Source organism: Equus caballus, chromosome 2 (assembly GCF_041296265.1).
Source record: "Equus caballus isolate H_3958 breed thoroughbred chromosome 2, TB-T2T, whole genome shotgun sequence".
In the NCBI taxonomy this organism is placed as follows: Eukaryota; Metazoa; Chordata; class Mammalia; order Perissodactyla; family Equidae; genus Equus; species Equus caballus.
Window position 1 is genome coordinate 29,671,616 of NC_091685.1, and position 19,395 is coordinate 29,691,010.

General features: G+C 49.1%; 1 protein-coding gene across 2 annotated transcripts in view; it reads right to left on the reverse strand.

Moving 5' to 3' along the window:
• Positions 1–19,395, reverse strand: part of MAN1C1 (mannosidase alpha class 1C member 1) — a 135,121-nt gene that overhangs the window by 51,556 nt on the left and 64,170 nt on the right. The window contains exon 1 of one of the 2 annotated variants that reach the window (XM_070251121.1): positions 6,585–6,714. The exons of the other annotated variant lie outside the window; for it this stretch is intronic. The gene's annotated coding sequence lies outside the window, so the exon portion shown is untranslated. Of the gene's footprint in view, positions 1–6,584; positions 6,715–19,395 lie in introns of those variants that run through there. 2 annotated transcript variants of the gene reach the window in all.

A 19,395-nucleotide genomic window follows, 5' to 3' on the forward strand; every position in this document is an offset into this window, starting at 1 on the left:
GGGGTGTGGCCATCAGCAACTTTAACAGGACCCTGGTCATTACACGTCCTTTGCGGAGGGGGCTTCCCTTCCCACAGCTTGGAGGCAGGGGTGGAGAAGGCCTCACCCCCAGCCCCTGGAGCCTGGACTCAGGGCAGGGCCACCGCACCCTGTCCACACGGCCCTGCTGCCCGCTCTCGGGCGGGCAGGCGCAGACGCTGAGCTGCTCCACCTCCGCTGCTCTCAACTTTTCCTACCGCCTGCTCACCGGCTCTGGCTGGGGCGTGTGAGGAGCCCTTAAATCACCCGCCTGAGTGACAACCACCAACACCTGGACTAGGCCCTACGGAGAGACAGAACAGAAGCAACAAGGACAGAAAGCATCCGTTTCCAGTCTTTTCACACACAGTGATGAATATGTTTGATCCTTACACCCACCCTGAGGGGCGCCATCACCTCTACTGTACTGAGGAGGAAACAGGCTCATGGACATTAAATGACGGTGCTCAAGGTCACCGGGCTAGTCCACAAGCAGTAATCTGAGCTGGGTCCATAAGGTCCCATAATAGTGACGGTCACTTGTTTAGTACGTCCTTCATGCCAAGCACTAAACTGAGCATTTTATTCTTAATACTCATAACAACTCTACAGCAGAGGTTATAGCATGTCCATTTCCAGATGAAATAACTGAGGCTTAGAGAGGAGCAACTTGTCCAAGGTCACACAGCAAGTAAGCGGGAACTAGAGCCTTAATGCCTTTGGTGTTGGTGCTCTCTCCCTATGCCAGCTGCCTCCCCACTGAGAGGAGTCCCACCTGGCGAAGGCAGGGAAAGAGGCTACAGGATTTACCAAGCAAAAGAGCAGGATGCAGGCCAAGAAGCACATGAAAAGATGTTCAACATTGCTACTCGTCAGGGAAATGCAAATCAAAACTACACTAAGATAACACCTTACACCTGTTAAAATGGCTATACTCACTAAGACTAAAAATAACAAATGTTGGAGAGGATGTGGAGAAAAGGGAACCCTCATACACTGCTGGTGAGAATGCAAACTGGTGCAGCCAGTATGGAAAACAGTATGGAGATTCCTCAAAAAATTAAAAATAGAACTACCATATGACCCAGCTATCCCACTATTGGGTATCTACCCAAACAACTTGAAATCAACAATCCAAAGTAACATATGCACCCCTGTGTTCATTGCAGCACTATTCACAATAGCCAAGACATGGAAGCAATCCAAGTGCCCATCGACTGATGATTGGATGAAGAAGATGTGGTATATATATACAGTGGAATACTACTCAGCCATAAAAAAGACAAAATCATCCCATTTGCAACAACATGAAAGGACCTAGAGGGAATTATGCTAAGCAAAATAAGCCAGTCTGAGAAAGACAAATACCAGATGATTTCACTCATATGTGGAATATGAACAAACACATGGACAAAGAAAACAGTTCAGTGGTTACCAGGGAAGGGGGGTGGGGGGTGGGCACAGGGGGTGAAGGGGAGCACTCATGTGGTGATGGACAAGAAATACATACAACTGAAATTTCACAATGATGTAAACTATTATGAGCTCAATTTAAAAAGCAGGATATAAAATTGTACACATGCTGGTCACTACTCCATTAAAAACTCGAGTGTGCATGGATCAGATGGGTGGGGTCTGGTAGACAGTGGGTGGCTGTCTCAGAGTGAGGTGGGGCCTGGCCACTTCTGTCAGCTCATGGTCTCTCTTCACTGAACTTTTCCTTGTAAGGTGAACAGGAGCCAGTGGAGTGCAGGTGTGGTGGCTCAACCTTTCCCGCACTGTGGCAGCAGGGGGTCCTCCTGCCCTCTCCCCAGGTGCAGGAGCCACCTGGCCAGGTGATCTCTCCACCCCACCACATTCCAGACAGGCCTCAGGCTCAGGCAGAGATCCAAGCAAACCAGCAACCGCTGCTCTGAGCACGTGCAGCTTTGAAACAGTGCAGACTCGCGGGAGAGGGGCTGAGCAGCAGCTACAGCCCAAGCAGGGGTACAGAGCCCCCCACGTCGGCAGTCCCCCCACCACAGAGGCCAAGGCCGAGATTACCTGGTCTCCAATTACCCTCAGAAAGGTCCTTTGTGACCCAGCCCCTGCCCACCTGGGCAGCTCATTACTCACCTTTCACTTCATGCTACAGTCACCCTCAGTTCAACATCCCATACTGCCAAGCCCTTGCCCAGGCCGTGCCTTCTGCCCAGAATGCCCTCCTTCTCCGCCCCCCTACTTGTCAGCTCTTGAGTGCACACTGGTTGTTTCTTAACTGCCCTGAACCGTCCCCCAGCTTTCAGATTGTTCAGAGTCTCCCTCACAAGTCATTTTTCTTAAACTTCTGCTAGAACAAACAGTTTAGGAGGATCCTAGAACTCCTTCTAAAAGGCCAAGTGGAGTGGAGAAGGAGGATCAGGATGGGAAGGGAAGAGCTGAGAGGTGAGATGGGATGGCCCAAGGACACACTGCGCACCCGTGCTCTGGGAGACCCAGGAGGGCCTGGGCAGCCTCGCTCTAGTCTGCACTAGGATGGCTCCTGGGCTGTCACCCCGCCATGCCCTCGCCCAGGCTGTGCCCTCTGCCTAGAACGCACTTCTCTTCTTCCGGCTCATCTTCCAGGCCCAGCTCGACACCACCTGCTCTGTGAAGCTCCAGAGGTGGAGTCAGCGGCTCCTCCCCTTGCCCCTCAAATCACGTGAGGATCCTGCCCTCTGGGAGGAAAGCTCCTCCGGAGCCAGCGACACGGCCAATTCACCTTCGCATCTCCAGCATCAGCCCAGAACTGCCTAGAAATGCCTCATTCGTGAATGAATGAATGAACCTCCTTCTGCTAAGATCCCAAGATGCCTAACCGCCCCTGCCTGCGGGGTCTTCCCTCTCCAGTCAGAAAGGAGCAAACTGCGCCCTTTGTCTTCATGCCAGTTGTATCGACCAGAGTCTGGTTTTAATGGTGCTTTGACAAAAGGCAGCGCCCACGTTCACTTTCCTTGGCTAATTACATTTCCCAATTGAAACGCTTATCTCTGGGCTGGTGTTAAAGACATAATCAGTTTCCAGAATGGATTCAAAAGAGGTGAGAAGCAAGAAAATAATTAAGCCAACTTCTGATTGAATCAAATAATTAAGCAGATTAAATCGGTTGCCTGTGATCTACGGCCCCAGCCCGAGCCGGGGTAGCGCGCTTCTCTGTTGTAGAGATCATTTCTGATTGTTTCAGAGATGGAGAGCATTCCTTCCGAGTAGTAAGTAAAGGAGAGACTCTTTCAACTGAATATAAATCTGGGTGGCAGGATCGTAAGTTCCTGGTTTAGGCAGAGAATTCTGGGTTTAGCAGAAGAAAAATCCAGGATGGGGGGCACTCTGATCATGCCTGGGCACCCCGGGTAGAGAGGCTGCATCTGTGGCCCCGGTTTCTCACCCCTCCCGTGTCCACGCCCTTTGCCAGTCTGAGCAAGGTGTCCCCCCCGTCCCCTCACCCTGGGCTCAGCTGTGTGGCTCACTTTAGCCAACGACAGCAAACGGGATGTAAGCAGAGGCTTGAGAAACACCAGCACATGTCCACTTGCTTTCTTGCCCCTTTGCCATCGCCATGAGAACAGACGGACTAGACTGATGAAAATAAGAGACACGCGGAGCACAGCTGAGTCGTCCCAGCCAAAGGTCGCCTAGATCAGTCCACAGTCAGCCACCCCCACACACGGGGGTGGGCCCATTCCAGACCAGCAGTCACTCAGCCGACCAGCCTGGAGCAGCTGAGCCCCGAAGCCTCCCATGCAAGATAAGCACTTCCTGTTGCATGCCAGGGGGGTCTGTGTGTGCTTGTTACACAGCATCACTGTGGCAACAGATAATTGATTCCGTATCCCTCAGCCTGCGTTGGCCTGTCCTCCAGTCCTGGCCTCTAGAAGGTACCCTCTACCCTCAGCCAGGCATCACTTAGACTCCTGGTGTTCGAATGGTAAATCTTTACACAAAAACTCACCTGATCCTCACAAAGGCTCCTGGGCAGTTGTCAGGACAGGGATCATCTGCCCCATTTTACAGATGATGATGATGGGGAGGCTCAGGGAAGCAAAGAATTGGAGGAGCAAGAGATTGTGGTTAAAGAGAGCGGGTGGGATGAATGCATGAGCCTCACTTCCCCCCAGAAACGCCACTAAAACAACAGAATGAGAATTTTTTTAAAAAGGCATCAATCCACAAGGACAAAACAAAAAGGGGAGAAGACAACAGCAACAAGTTTTGGCAGCTGGGAAGGAGAGAGACGTGTAATACTGACTTAGCAAAGCCAAGAAAGCAGAATCCAAGTCGCGATGCTGAGAGCAGGAGACAACCCCAGAGGCCCTGGAGCTGGCGGCAACCCCAGGCATCTCTGGAAGTGGAATAACAGGAGGATTTGTTGAAAGTCAGCTTAAAAGGCAGTATGACCCCTAGATCTTATCCTTGCCTCTACCCAGCCAAGGAAATGTCCCCTCTCATCCCAGACGAAAACTAGAGATTGAGTTGTGGGAGCAGTAAGACAGAGGGCCTCTGGACCGTGGGGTACCAGGCAGAAGGCACCATCCTGAGAGCAGGGGGTTAGGTGACAGTTTCCGGACTGCCCCAGTTTGAACCCCAGCCCTTCTGCCCACCTGGCTCTCAGCAAGCTGCAGCCAGGAGTCCACCTCTAGGAAGGAGAATGGAAACATCCTCTATGCAGAATCGGACCAGCCCTAGAAAGCAAAACCTACATCAAGGCTGCCCTGTCAGATCCCCCCACAGTGAGCATCCTCTGACAGAGCCCACACACCACACGGGACCTTCAACCATCTTCTTTCTGCGCCACATTTAACATGAGCATGCAGCCAAGGATCCCCAAACATCTGAGGAAAAACTAAAGTGAGAGATAGGCATCCATATGCACAAACAGGACAAGTAAATTTAGAGGACACAGAGGCTCTGCAGGAAGAAGGAAATTACAAAAAAATAACATCCTCCAAGAGACAAAAGAAAATAAATGTTGCACCGTGAGATAAGAACAGGACGCTCAAAAGAGAGCACTTACAAAACAGAACTCTGGAAACAAAAAACGCAATAGAAGAGCTGGAAGATAAACTTGAGGAAATTTCCCAGAGTAGAACCAAAAAAAACGAAAAACCAGAGAGCTAGAAATGATTAAAAAAAAAAAAAAATTAGAGAACCAGCTCAGGAGGTCTAACATTCAAACTGTAAGAATTCAAGAAATGGAGAAAGTGGAGGGAAGAAAATTATCAAAGAAAGAATTCAAGAAAATTTCCCAGAACTGAAGGACATGGGTTTCCAGAGTGCAAAGGTCCACTGATTTCCCAGCACAATGAATGAAAACTAACCCACAGTAAGACGTGTCACTATGAAATTGCAGAACACTGAGGACAAAGATTAGATGGCATAAGCTTCTAGAGGAAAGACACAGGTCACATACAAATGATCAGATATCAGAATAGCACCAGGCTTCTCATCAGGGATGTTAGAAATTAGGAACAATGGATCAGTTTCAAAATTCTGAGTGAAAATGACTTCCACCCTATACTTTGTTATTCGACCTCATTATCAATTAAGCATGAGAGTAGAAAAGAGAGTTTCAGATTTTGCAAGTTTCAAATATTTGACCCACCCCTCCCCAATACACTGTTTTCCAGAAAGCTTCTGCATGGAGCAAACCAAGAAAGAGAAAGGCAAAGAATTCAGAAAATTGGGGATTTAAAGCAAGAGACATTCACAGCTAACATCATACTTAATAGTGAAAGGCTGAAAGCTTTCCCCCAGGATTAAGAACAAACAAGGATGTCCAGCTCTATTTAACAGTGTACTCGAGATACTAGACAGGGCAATCAGGCAAGAGAGAAATAAAAGGCATCCGTATTGGAAAGGAAGAAGTAAAACTATTTCTGTTTGCAGAGGACGTAATCTTGCATATAAAAATCCTAAGAAATCTACTAAAACACTATTAGAACTAATAAATGCGTTCAGCAAGGATACAGCAATATACAGAAAGTCAGCTGTATTTTTATATACTAGCAATGAACATTCCAAAAATGAAATAAATAATTCCCTTTACGATAGCATCAAAGAAAATAAAATACTTAGGTATAAATTCAATAAAAGAATTGCAGGATTCGTATACTGAAAACCAGAAAATGTTGTTGAAAGAAACCAATGGAGGTCTAAATAAATGGAAAGACATTCTATATTCATGAAGTGAAGTCTTAATATTGCTAGGATGGCAATACTCCCCAAGCTAATTCAACCTAATCCCTCTCAAAACCCAACCGGCTTTTTTTGCAGAAGCTGACAAGCTGATCTTAAAATGGGAATACAAGGGACCCAGAATGGCCAAAACAATCTTGAAAGAGAAGAACAAAGTTGGAGGACTCACATTTCCTGTTTTAAAAACTACAAAGCTGTAAAAATCAAGCAGCAGGCCCAGGGGTCAAGTCTCCAGAACGGAGCCGGTCAGAAGACTTGGGATGAAACTGAAGCAACACCTAACGCAGCTGAACCCACTGAGAGGAGATTCACACAACCAGGGGAGAGCGTGGGAATGAGGAGCGATAAACACTTACACGACACAGCAAACCAGCAGCACAATTCTGAGCCCTGGAGAGAACAGTTACACAGGAAGGAGAGAGAAATTGTACTGTACCAGGATCAGCCATGAAGAGTGTGTACACAGTGAAGATGGTGCTAAACACTGAATAATCAATATTTTTACGTAACTGTAATAGAAACAATGGGTAATGGGAAGTGTGTGTGTGTGTTTGAGAGAGAGAGAGGTGTGTGTAAATAAAGCTACAATGAGATATCTCGTCCCTGGCTTATTGTCCCTGTCCTTCTTGGGATGGGGCTGTCCACACTCTCAGCAGTGGGAACGATCGTGTGATCTAGACCTCAGCCAGTGCACACCTTTCATCCCTCTGGACACAGGGATTAGTTAGGGACAGACAGAGCCATGGGCTCAATTTAGGCTTCTCAGAGCTTATCTTGGGACTTCAACTGAAATAATCAAGAAAGTGGCACTAGCTCTTTTATACCACACACGAATGGGGTGGATGGAAGCTAACGTAGCTGTAGCCAAATTGCTATCAAGGAAGAGCCAATATGAGAGTGAAGCCAATCCAGAGAAAGTAGAGCACAGAGATGGAGAAAGAGAAACTGAGTCTTGGTGACTTCATTTCATGCCTGGATCAAGCTGTGTTTGAAGTCCAATTCTAATGATTTCAACCAAGTGATCTAGTAAATTCCTTTTGGGCTTAAACCAAATGAGTTTAAGCCTTTGTCTCTTGCAATTCAGGGAAGGCAAACTGACACACTTGACCTTGAGAGTCAATGTCACCCTTAAAATATATCATCTTACGGGCCAGCCCGGTGGCACAGCAGTTAAGTTCACACGTTCCGCTTCTCAGCGGCCCGGGGCTTGCCGGTTCAGATCCTGGGTGCAGACATGGCACTGCTTGGCAAAAGCCATGCTGTGGTAGGCGTCCCACATATAAAGTAGAGGAAGATGGTCACGGATGATAGCTCAGGGCCAGTCTTCCTCAGCAAAAAGAGGAGGATTGGCAGTAGTTAGCTCAGGGCTAATCTTCCTCAAAAAAAAAAAAAAATCATCTTAGGGGTAGTGCTGCCATCTAATACAGGTGCCAGGGTACCACCAGGTTGTTGCGTTAATTCTACCTCCTTTCAAGTGCAGCTTACTCTGAGAACTCAAACAAGGCCTTGTTGATTGTACCTGGTATGTGACATTGTAAAGCAATCTCACATTATCAGCACTGTGAAAATCCCCCTATAAAAACACATGAGTCTAAAACGTTAACCTGGGAATTAGTGGACATTTATCTTCTTTTGGATCGGTATAATTTCCTCCCATTTTTTTTTTATCTGCTTTCTGAGCCACCTCATTTATCTAAGCTTTCAAAAGCTCACGCAAAACACATAATGCACTTCAGCTATAAAAATCAATGCTGGAGGACGCGTTTTTACCAGGATTGCTACGGAAATTCTCCTACGGCTTCTCAGGGGCCTTACTACCAAAATTTTTATTCATGAATAAGAGCCTGAATAGTTTTGCCTATAAATAAAGCTTTTCCCTAATCATCAAATCAAGGAAAAAATGTAATTTTATAAAATCTATTCTTTTTTGTTTTTGAAGGGAAGGAGATTATATATATTAGTTGGGGTTTCAAACAACCCTCCCCTCTCCCCAACCCCAAGAGACAAGTGAGTGACTTTAATTAAAGACCATTTACCCTGGGGATGGATTGCTTACTGCAATTTGTACCGAAGAGACACGTTCGCAGACAAACGGATTGCAGTCCTTAGATTTTGATCAGATGACAAAAGCAGCGATTATGTTCACTCGTCACTTCCTCACTGTAAAGAACTCTATTAGGAGAATAATTTGAACGGACTCTCTGCGACTCTGCATTTTCAAGTGTGATCTATTTCAATGCCACCGACATTTTTCCCCCTTTTAAAAGTGAGTGGTATTTAAGGAAAAACGCCAGCTGGGTGTCTGTTTGAGGAGGGGCTGCAGGAAATGGAAGGTTTATATAACTCTCGGAAGCCCCAGTCACTTGCAAGTGCATGAGTAACCTGCAGCCTTGGGTTGCAGCTGCAAATAGCAGACACAGACAGTCCTAGAGCACAGGAGGAGACTAATCAAACCCACACGCTGGCGCTGGACCCCTTGTTCTATTTTTCCATCTCCTGGCTGCCCAGTGCTGCGGGGGTTTGGACAGGGCTGTCTAACTGCAGAGCCACGGAGTTTAAACGGAACCATCGGGCCCCAAGGCTTCCTGATTTGTATGTGGTCTGAAAAGAGTCCCATGGATCTGCCTCGGCACCGGGCTGCAGGGACGTCGCTGGTGTTAAACAGGCCCCAGGAGGGCCTTCTCCGTGAGCCCGTGAACACCATGTGTGCTGCATTAGCATGCACATGCATCATGTTACATCCTACATGCATCATGCTACATGCTACACGCACCATGCACATGCCTGTTATACTAAAGGACTGAGGGTGCCCTGTGAACAGGGGCTAGTCTAGCTCCTCAGGGCTTGGCTCAGTACCTGGCACACAGGTGGTGCTCAATAAATGCAGAGCGAGTGACAGAGTAAAAACATGTCCTTTACTTCTGTCCATTTGGAGCTGAGCTCAGCACCAACAGTGACTGGATACCTGGCCAGTTTATCTCAGACCCAGGAAAAGCATATCCCTCGGCCTGAGACAATGGGAATCCAACTTCTTTCTCTAGGCTGATCCACAAGCGATTTGATTTTGGAGATTTTAGAGTAGGAAGGACTCTGAGTGTGGTAGGTTGCAAAAACATTCCTGATTCTCCACCCTTCCCTGTATCCACGGCTTCGGCAATGTGACATAGCAGCTGCTCCCATCAAGAGATGGAGTCTGTCTCCGTGTATCCAGCTGGCCTCTTACCTCGCCTGATGGACAGAATGTGAAGGACGTGTGTGTGCCTGTTCTGAGCCTACGTCTTGAGGGGCTATGCAGTCTTCCACCTGTTCTTGTGGACCCTGGTCTCTGCCACGAGAAGAAGTCCAGGTCCACATGTAGCAAAGCTGGGTCATCCAACTGAGGCCATCCTAGGTGACCTACCAGCCGACTGCAGACAAATGAGTTAGCCCAGCCAAGACCCACAGACTCATGAGAAATGATAAATGGCCTTTGTTTCACGCCACTAAGTTTTGGGTTGGTTTGTTACATGGCAGTAGCTAACTGATACGCTGAGTTCATCAGTCTAAACAACTGGGAACTCCGAGGTTCAGAGAGGGGAGAGACCTACCCTAAAACCACACCTCTCAGTGACAAGGATCCCAGTATGGGAAGCACGAACCCAGGACCCTTCCAACTATACCAAACACTGATCTCTCACCTTCTTAAGTTATTAGCCCTCAGGTTCTGAACAGAGGGCAGGAGCAGGTACGTGAAGGTCACTAAACAGCCACAAAGAGGCGAAGTATATGTCATTAGTTCCCAGCTCACTCCCTCTGAGGTTCTAGATTCATGCTCCTAGAAAGCCACTGGGTTCATACACAATTACAACCATGTGTTCTGCTATGAAAATCAAACCACATGGACTTTTCCCAATTTGTAAAACATTACGGAAATCAATAGAATTTTTAATAGTAATATATAAAAGGCACTTAGAACAGCACTTGGCACACAGTAAGTGTTCAATAAATGTTAGCTATTACTTTTATTAAATTCTTCTCTCACAGATTTTTCTGAGACCTTTGGTGCCTGCTACCGTTTGCCAGCCAGCAGATAAAATGAATGAATAACACTCACAGCCAACATCGACTTAATCTCTTTGTAGGCCAAGCCCTTTACAGACATCATCACAGTTAATCTTCACAACATTTCTTTGAGGTATGAATCCCATCTTGCAGATGAGGAAACTGAGGCTCAGTGAGATGACTTTGCCCAAGGTTAGCAAAGCTGGGAAGTGGCCAGGCAGGATTTGCACCCCAGCTGTCCAACGCAAGCCCACGGGGTACAGACCACGATTATTCGGCTCTGTTCTCTCTAGTGCTTAGCCTAGAGTAGGGACTGAACAAAAGTGCAGAATGAATAAATAAATACATTTCAAGGGGTTCAACAAATAATATAGTGTTTCCTCCACCAGAAAGGCTAAAAATAAAAAGACTGACAATACCAAGCACTGGTGAGCGTGTGGAACAACGAACTTTCACGCATGGTCTCCCCTACCCTCCACTCACCAGATCCCAGGCTCTTGAACTTAAGGGACATTTACTGTAACCAAGAGAGCAGGGCAGCAATGACACCTGATTGACAAACACAACTGAAGAGGCCTTACAGAGATGTGATTAGGAGCACGGGCTTCAGAGATGGACAGTTAGCGTGGGTAAGAAATATCTGTTAGTCCCTGGAGTGCTGGTTTAGTCCAGGACTGTTACTTTCCACTGATCCATTTATTGCTGCTACAGACTTTATTGAGCATCTACTGTATGCCAGCCCTGAGACCCTGGAGCTGCCACTGTCATGACTGCAATATAAGTAGATGGTCCCATGGGACTTTCCTAAACTCCACCAGCCTGCTTGGTCTTTGGTCACCTCTTCTACAGCCTGCATCAGGTCCCCGGGTTTCCCTTCTCTTTGAGAACAGGAAACGCCACCTACAACCAGAGCCTCGCCATCTTAGAAATAACCAAAGCAGCAGGGACTGCCATCCATACGTGCCTTTCATTTCCAAGGAAAACCTGTTCCCTCCCTAGAGATGTTCCCTGTTCAAGGGTGCTGCAATGGACTGAATGTTTGCGTGCCCCTGCATTCATATGTTGAAATCCTAATTCCCAATGTGATGGCATTAGGAGGTGAGGCCTTTGGGAGGTGAGCAGGTCGTGAGGGTGGAGCCCTCATGAATAGGATTACTGCCCTTAGAAAAGGGACCCCAGAGAGCTCTCTTGCTCCTTCCACCATGTAAGGGCACAGTGAGAAGATGGCCCTTTATGAAGCAGGAAGCCGGCCTCAAGCAGACAACACATCTGCTGGAGCCTTGATCCTGGACTTCCCAGCCTCCAGAACGGTAAGAAATAAATGTTTGTTTTTAAAACCACCCAGTCTATGGTATTTTTGTCACAGCAGCCCCAAGCGACTGAGACAGCTGCTGTTTGGCAGGGGCCAGACATTCTTCCACCCTCCAACCTCCCCTTGCTCAGAGCCCTGTGGTCACTCAGCCTAGCAGGTCCCAGGCTCCTGCTAGGCAGCGGACACTGGCTGTGTTTCATCTGGGCAGATCTGTGGACTCCCACAGCTCCTGGGCTAGAAAATGCAAGTGCCCAGACCCCAGGTGGAGCTGAATGGGTCCCCAGGGACCTTCTCAGACATGTCCCCAGACAGCGGCCACTTGGTACTGACTTGGGATTGAACTCGCTTCGGCCTCAGATTCTAAGATCACGCACGCAGTTGTCCAACATTTTATATCTAAAAAAACTGTCTTAGGATTCTTCCTGTTTAACCCTTCTAACCCTAACCCTTTGAGGCTGGCCAAAGTTAGGAAACAATTCCCCATTTTACAAATGAGGAAACTGAGTCCAAGAGGTGAATTACTGGCCTAGGATCACACAGGCCTCCTGCCCGCTCACCCCAGCACTCTTTCTACATCTCTCGCGTCCTCTCATAAACAAGGGGGTGGGGTGCAGAGAGACGGGGAGAGGTTAGCACTGCAGGGCGCCCAGCACCAGGTCAGGTACTTCTGCGTCATGCCAGCACAGCCGGGGGAGATGGGACTGCGCCCGTTTCACAGATGAGGAAACAAACCCAGGGAAGCCGAGTGATCTGCCCAATGTCATGATAATAACAAACGGCAAAGCAAAATTCTAACTCAGGTTCTGAATCTCCAGAGAGACAGGCAGAGACCTATTTTTCAGAAACAGGGTTTATTGGGGTCCCAGTCTGGTGAATGACAACAAATCAGCAGGCGGTGATAATGCGTGGTCAGGCACCGGCTCCTGAACGCCGTTCTCAGATGGGAGGCTAGAGCTGTTTGAGGCTGCACAGCATCGGGGAACGTGAACTAGCCTCTCAAAGGGGCCACCTGGAAAGAACTAAGAGTCATTTATAGTATTCTACTAGGTTTGATTTTTAAAAACCATGTAAATTTTGAGGGCAAACAAAATGAGACTGTCAGTCTGGAAGGATGGAAGGCTGTCCTGGAATTATGGCTCCTGTATGTTTTGTTATCTCAGGCCACGCTCTTGGATTCTGCCCCAAAATACTTATTTCGGCTGGAGACCATCCCCTCCTCCGTGCTTTGGGGCTGCGAGTTAGTGTTACTGGCCCGGGGAGATAGGAAGGATCCAAACGAGGTACGTGGTGTAGCTGTCACTCCACTGTTGCTGGGACAAGTGTTCCCTCAACCGAGCTCTAGCCCGCCCCACCCTGCAGCATCCGAAGGCTTCGGAGAGAAATAAACAAAACCAGCGTCTGCTCAATAGCTGGCTCGAGACTTCTGACGTGGTCCATCCCGTCACCCGCAGACAGGAAACAGCCCAGCGCCGCCTGGTCCTTTCCACTCCAACACTTGTTTCCTGAGCCCAGCATCTTCCCGTTCATGAGAGCCAGAGCAATGTAAGCGCAGGGCCCAGGTCTAGTTTCTCTCTGAAATCTCCAGTGTCCACTCCAACACGTGGAACTCTATAAGGGTTCAACACTGCTTCACTGGATAAACTGAACGAATGGATGATAAGTCCTGTCCCGTGACTGCTCCGCTGACGCTGGGGCCCAGCTGCTGGTGACGACCGTGATGACGATACGGAGGAAGAGGTGAAGCTGTGGTTCAAGGTTACAGCGAAGTTCTGGGCAGCCAGAACAGACGCTGACCGTTCCAACCTCAAAGCCCATGGCAGCTTTTCCCAGCAGACCTACACCCTTTGGAAGCCCTCAAGTGCATTTTCTCCTCCAGATCAAGTTACTTCAGAGGCAGACCAATTCTCGGGTTAAGTAAAAAGAATGTGAGCAGATTACCTATTGATTGTCATCCCCCCGGGGTTTTCCAGATAAAGACCCCCCACCCTGGGCTCTGCAGGGAGCGCTGACGGGCCAAGCGGCAGTGCGATGGGAGGTCTAGGGGCCGGAGCTTTGAATCGTCTGATTTTAGTGCTTCGGAAATCTCTGCCATTGTGGAATGGCTTTCTATGTTGGCATTTCCGCTCCCTGGGTTTAAAGAATGAGAAATCTGTGGCTGATCACATATTCAGCAACCAAGTGCACTTATTCGAAGACCTAAACTGCAGAAATAACTCGCGTGATTAGTGGAATGAATATGAGTCAGATCATCAAGCTCAATCTATGGATAAATCAGGAAGAGAGAACTCAGCGGAAAAGAGGGCAAGCGCTCCCGGCCGTCTTTTCCGCAGGGCCAAGACACACTTTCCCCGCGAGGTGGCCAAGGCGAGAATCCTTGAGCCTCTGCTCCTTAGAGATGCTTGTTCTGCCAGTGTCCCAAGGCCAGCCATGTCCCAGGACCCAGCTCCATGGCAGAGCTGGACCTCTCGTTATCCCCAAAGGGCAGAGCCACTGCCGAGGAGCTGGGAACAGGGAGGGTGATGAGAAGAGGGCCCTGGTCTCGCCTCGGGGCTGGAGGACCCCCTAGTGCTCACTGGTGAGTGCCTGCAGAACAGACCTTACCTTCTGGGCTCTGGCCTTGGCTTTGCCCAGTCTAGCTGCTCACCAGCCACCTCCATAGCCCCTGTCCTGGATCTGCCCCTCGCTCACATCTTCCCTTTCCCAATGCTCTCACTGCTGAGGGCTCAGGCTGCCATGCACAGGCCCAGCTCTACCCGAGAGGGGCCTGCACGGATTCCTGGGGGCAGAGCCCAGTCCTGCAAGGAACCTCCCAGCTCAAGCACGCTCTCAGCCTGGCCGCACCTCAACCCAGCCCCACAGGCCGGCCAACCCTGCCGAGTTGTGCAGACACGCTCACAGCTCCCCTGACGTGGGTCTCCAGTGGCCTCATCTTCCTGGTCCTGGATGGTTCCCTAGAAGGCACCTGCCAGGGACTGAGAACCACATCTAGGTCATAGCGGCATGGAGCAAACACCACCAGTTCTTCCCTTCCTGTCGTTATTGTGCAATTGAATGTGTGGGGGCACTCTGAGGGACCAGGCCTCAGGCAAGGCAGTCACACAGTGAAGAGCTGGAAAAGCGGAAGCAGGAGACTGGCACCTTAAACCACACTGTGGGAGGCTGAACAGACCTAACCTTTTGTATCAGAAGCTTCTGGGGTCAAAGAGCTTGGGTTCCAATCCTGGCTCTGCAATTTGCTGGCTGTGTGACCTCGACCAAGGTATGCAACCTCTCTGGGCCTGTGTCCTCATCTGTAAAATATGGATATTTCTGTACAGAATCATGTGTAGGATTAAATAGATAATATATTTAAAGTATTCAGCAGAGCGGCCTGTGGTAAATGCTAGATCATGTTAGCTAGTCCTGTTCTAAGAACATATCCAAAGAAAACATTAGGAAAAACATGCAAAGAGTAGTGAACTGAATTAGAAAACATCTTATCATTGCTTAGAATGGCAAAAAAATCAGAAAAAGCTTAAATGTCCAGTAATAGGGGTAAGAAAAAAAAAACCAGATATAATATGTATGAATATAAACACACACACATATACATAGTCCATCCATATAACAGAATACCACACAGTCATTAAATGTGACAATACAATGTTTAGTGTTTAACAGCTTGAAAAGATCACAAAATACTGTGAAGTGAAAAGAGCAGATCACAAGATAGTATTTACCATATAATTCTTTTTTTGTAAAAATGCATATTTACATCTATTCATTTTCATGGGGACACATGTGCAGACACACAAAACTATGGGTCACCTTTGGGTGGTGTTCAGAAGCTTTTCTTTCTGGTTCATATTTGTAGTTTCTAATTTCTCTACAATGGGCATATATTATGTTTATCTTTCTTCTCTTTCTTTTTGGTGAGGAAGATTGTCACTGAGTTAACATCTGTGTCAATCTTCCTCTATTTTGTATGTGGGACGCCGCCACAGCATGGCTTGATTAGCCAGGGGTAGGTCCACATCTAGGATCCAAAACTGCAAACCCCGGGCCACTGAAGGGGAGCACGTGAACTTACCCACTACACCACCGGGCCAGCCCCTGTTTATAAATTTTTAAAAAGAGGAAAAAAGAGATGGAGTAATTTTAAGGGGTAGAAAAGGATTTTCACACTCAGATAATTCCAAACGGGATACAGGGATCTGTTCAAACTTCATCACTCTCCAACTGAGAAGAAGCATCAAGAACAGCAGCCTTGAGAAGAAGGAAAATTCCACTTTCAAGCTTTCGTGTCTAAGAGGAGTAGCTTAAAAATGAAAATTCTCCAGCCATCCTCATGCATCCGTCCCCATCACTCCATCCCATGGGACACCAGCCCCAAAAGCCAGCAGCAAACCAGACACAAAACGTGCCTTCCTGCCGGGCACACAGACTCAGAGGATAAGGATGATAACAAATCTCTATTTCACCCCACAGAGACCCTTCCTGCTGACATGGGGAAATCTGGGGCACAAGTCAGCTCTCTGGAAGGAGGAGCGATGCTTACACGGGATCAGCTGGAGGTCGGGGAAAACAGCAAAGTCTAAACATTCTTCATGTCACAACTTTGTCAGCTGTGTTGAAGTTGACAAGATGCTTACTCAGCACCTCAAGACATCTGCCAAACCGATGTGGGTAAATGTGTAAGCGACGACAACTACCAAGACTCTTCACAAGCTCGTGCCCAGTGGCCTGCTGGCCTCCGCTCCCACGCTGGGGGCTGCACAGCCCCACTGCCCCGGGATTGGGTCTCAGGACAGGAGCCAGGCTGGTTTATCCACCTGCCCGTTTCCAGCATCTGTGCTGCTAGCCAGGACCGGCACTGGCTGCGAAGGTCAGTCAGAGCTGCGCCTACCTTCAGGAAGCAGTTTCTACTGCAGAGCGTGTTCTTCAAAGAGAAAAACAAATCCAGTCTAACTCACAAAGGAACATGGGGCTTGCAGGCAGGAAGGAAGATTCTGCCATTCGGCCTCAGGAGGGAGAAAGGGACTTTGGTTTCCTGCCTCCCTGGCAGGTTCCTACTGATCAGAGAAGGGAGCAGAGCCAGCTGAAGGGTACTGAGCCAGGTGGCTGTGCCAGGCGGGGGTCTGCGGGTGGGCTGGACAGCAGAATGAGCTCCGGCAGGTGGGGCCCTGCCAGTGCCCAAGGAGATGGGTCATTTGTGATAACAAAGCTTCTTAGAGGCTTTTCTGATCAAAATCCTCTCCCTGGCAATGCAGGAACGAGGGGCTGACAGACATGCACACCCCAGCCCTTCTAAACCACACCTCAGAGACAGTTCATAGTCACCCTGAGAATATCCTGTGTTACCCGGGGGTAGGAGGAGCCCTAAGTACCACACGCCAGGAAAGGACCCCCTTTTCACAACTGCTCTGCCTCCCAGTTACAAATGCCACGTTCACCAAACATTTGCCAGATGAAAACCCCCAGACTTGCCGGACCCCTCACCCCACACGGCTGCTCTCCAGGCCACCCCAGCTTTGCTGCTGAACTGGGACCCCACCCAGGTGGTAGACTCAGCCCCTACTGGGGGCAGGGGGCTCGCCCTTGCCACAGGCACTAACGGGGCTGTGGGAGGGGACCAGGCACTTCAGGAACGATGGACTTTAGGCCCAGGAGGGTCCTGTGGTTCCTAACCCGGGTTGTATGTCAGAACCACTGATGGAGCTTCTTTTTTTCTTCTGCTTTTTCTCCCCAAATGTCCCCAGTACACAGTTGTATATTCTAGTTGTGGGTCCTTCTAGCTGTGGCATGTGGGATGCCGCCTCAGCACGGCCTGACGTGGCCATGTCCACGCCCAGGATCCAAACCGGCGAAACCCTGGGCCGCCAAAGTGGAGTGTGCAAACCCAACCACTCAGCCACGGGGCCAGCCCCCTGAGATTCCGTTTTTAACACAGATCCCTGGAGCAGCCCCAGACCCAGGGACTCAGAATTCCTGGGGATGGAACCTGGAAGTCCAAGTTCGCAAAAGCCCTGCAGGTAATTCTGAGGCTTTTCCCTGGTTAAGGGCCACAAATTGGTCCAAACTGCTCATTTCACAGACAGCGAGACTGTCTCAGGGAGGGGTGGGAAGGTGCATTGTCCAAGGTCACACTGACAATCACTGGTAGAGCAGAGGTGGGACCCAACTCTCCTGCTTCCCTGGACAGCTGTGACAATATTAATGGTAAAGATGACGATGATGATGATGATGATGATGATAACAGCAGGTACTATTCATTGGTACTACTCGAAGCCCTTCATATGTATTAACTAAGTGAACTCTCACAACCACTCTATGAGGTAGATACTATTATTCCTATTTTTCCAGGAGAGGAAACTTTGGCACAGAGAGGTTAGTTCACTTTCCCAAGACCACACAGCCAGAAAATGGTGCCAAAGCCTCTGCTCCTATCCAGTTGGGGTAACTGCCTCAAATTGCCAGGATCTTGCCTCAGGGGTTTTGCTTCCTCCCCAGTCAGTGGGTTGAACTGCAGACTCCAGGATGTTTTTGGGGGATGGTGTCTGTGGAGGTGCCCAGCTTTGCACTCCGACCCTTGGAGCCTAGGGGAATCCAGAGAGTGTGTCTCGTTGGTCAAGGGACCTGTTTTTGCACTTACATCTGGGTGTGGATGTGGCTCACGCCCCAGGAATTCAAGACCCTTCGGATGAAGCCACATCCCCAGCGGAAAGAAGGACCCTGAAGTAGGATTTGGGCGAGAACGGGAAATGCGGCTTCTCCCAGTCCAGCCCCGGTGTGACATTTTCCCAGACCGTGGTGAGTGCCATACAATAGCCTTGTCTGGGGTGTTCAGGGTTTTGTCCTCCCTGGTTTGGGGAAGATAAGTAACCACTCTGGCTTTACTTTTACAGCCTAATGCAGGAAAGGGGGACGCAAAGGACCAGGGCTGAGCAGCGTCAACGGAAGTATGTCACAACCTCCTTTTAGTCAATAAACACACATGGACCCCTCTCTGCCATCCGCCGTTACCTCTGGATACCCGAAAAGCACCACCTCGGCCTGAGGTCACACTGGGGATGCACGAGGCAGGTGACGCAGGAGGTCCTGGCCCGTTGAGGGGGGATACAGTCCCTGAGGCAGGGAAACAGAACGTGTGGACTCTGGAGGTGGACAAGGCTGGGTTTGAACTGCCACTCTGCCTCTCTGCAGGCTTGGGCGAGTCCCTTCTCCCCTCAGAGTCTCAGTTTCCTCATCGTCGTGACACCTCAAAGAGGCACCGTAAGGAATGAACGGAGCTCCCGAGAAGGTGCCTACACAGCACGTGGGCACCTGCGGCGAGGCCCCCCACACCCCACACCAACGCAGACAAAGAACCTGAGTCGGCGGGTTTATCTGCCGGCTTTCATGACAACGATAAGAAGGAAGGGACCCATCCCACCAAGTCTGAGCAGCCGCAGGTTTCTGGGACCCTCACCCAGCAAGGAAGACCAGGCCGCAGGAGCAGGGGTGCATTAGGACTTCCACGAGTCCTACCTCCATAGAAAAATTTAAAATGATCCTGTACAATGGCATTGGTAGGAAGAGGAATATAATCCAGGCTGGATTCATTATTACACATTATTATATTCATATTTTTCTTCTGATTTTAAAAGAAATTAAAATCACAATACTTCTGTGATCTCCAGGCACTGTATCTAATGAAGGAGTCGGCCCTGTGCAGGGACCTCTGGGGGAGGGCCTGGCTGGGTGCTGGATGCACAGACGAGGCCTCTTCCCTCTGAGCCTACAGCCCATTTCCCCACAACCGTGCCCCCGTTTGAGCACAAACACTCTCCCTGGCA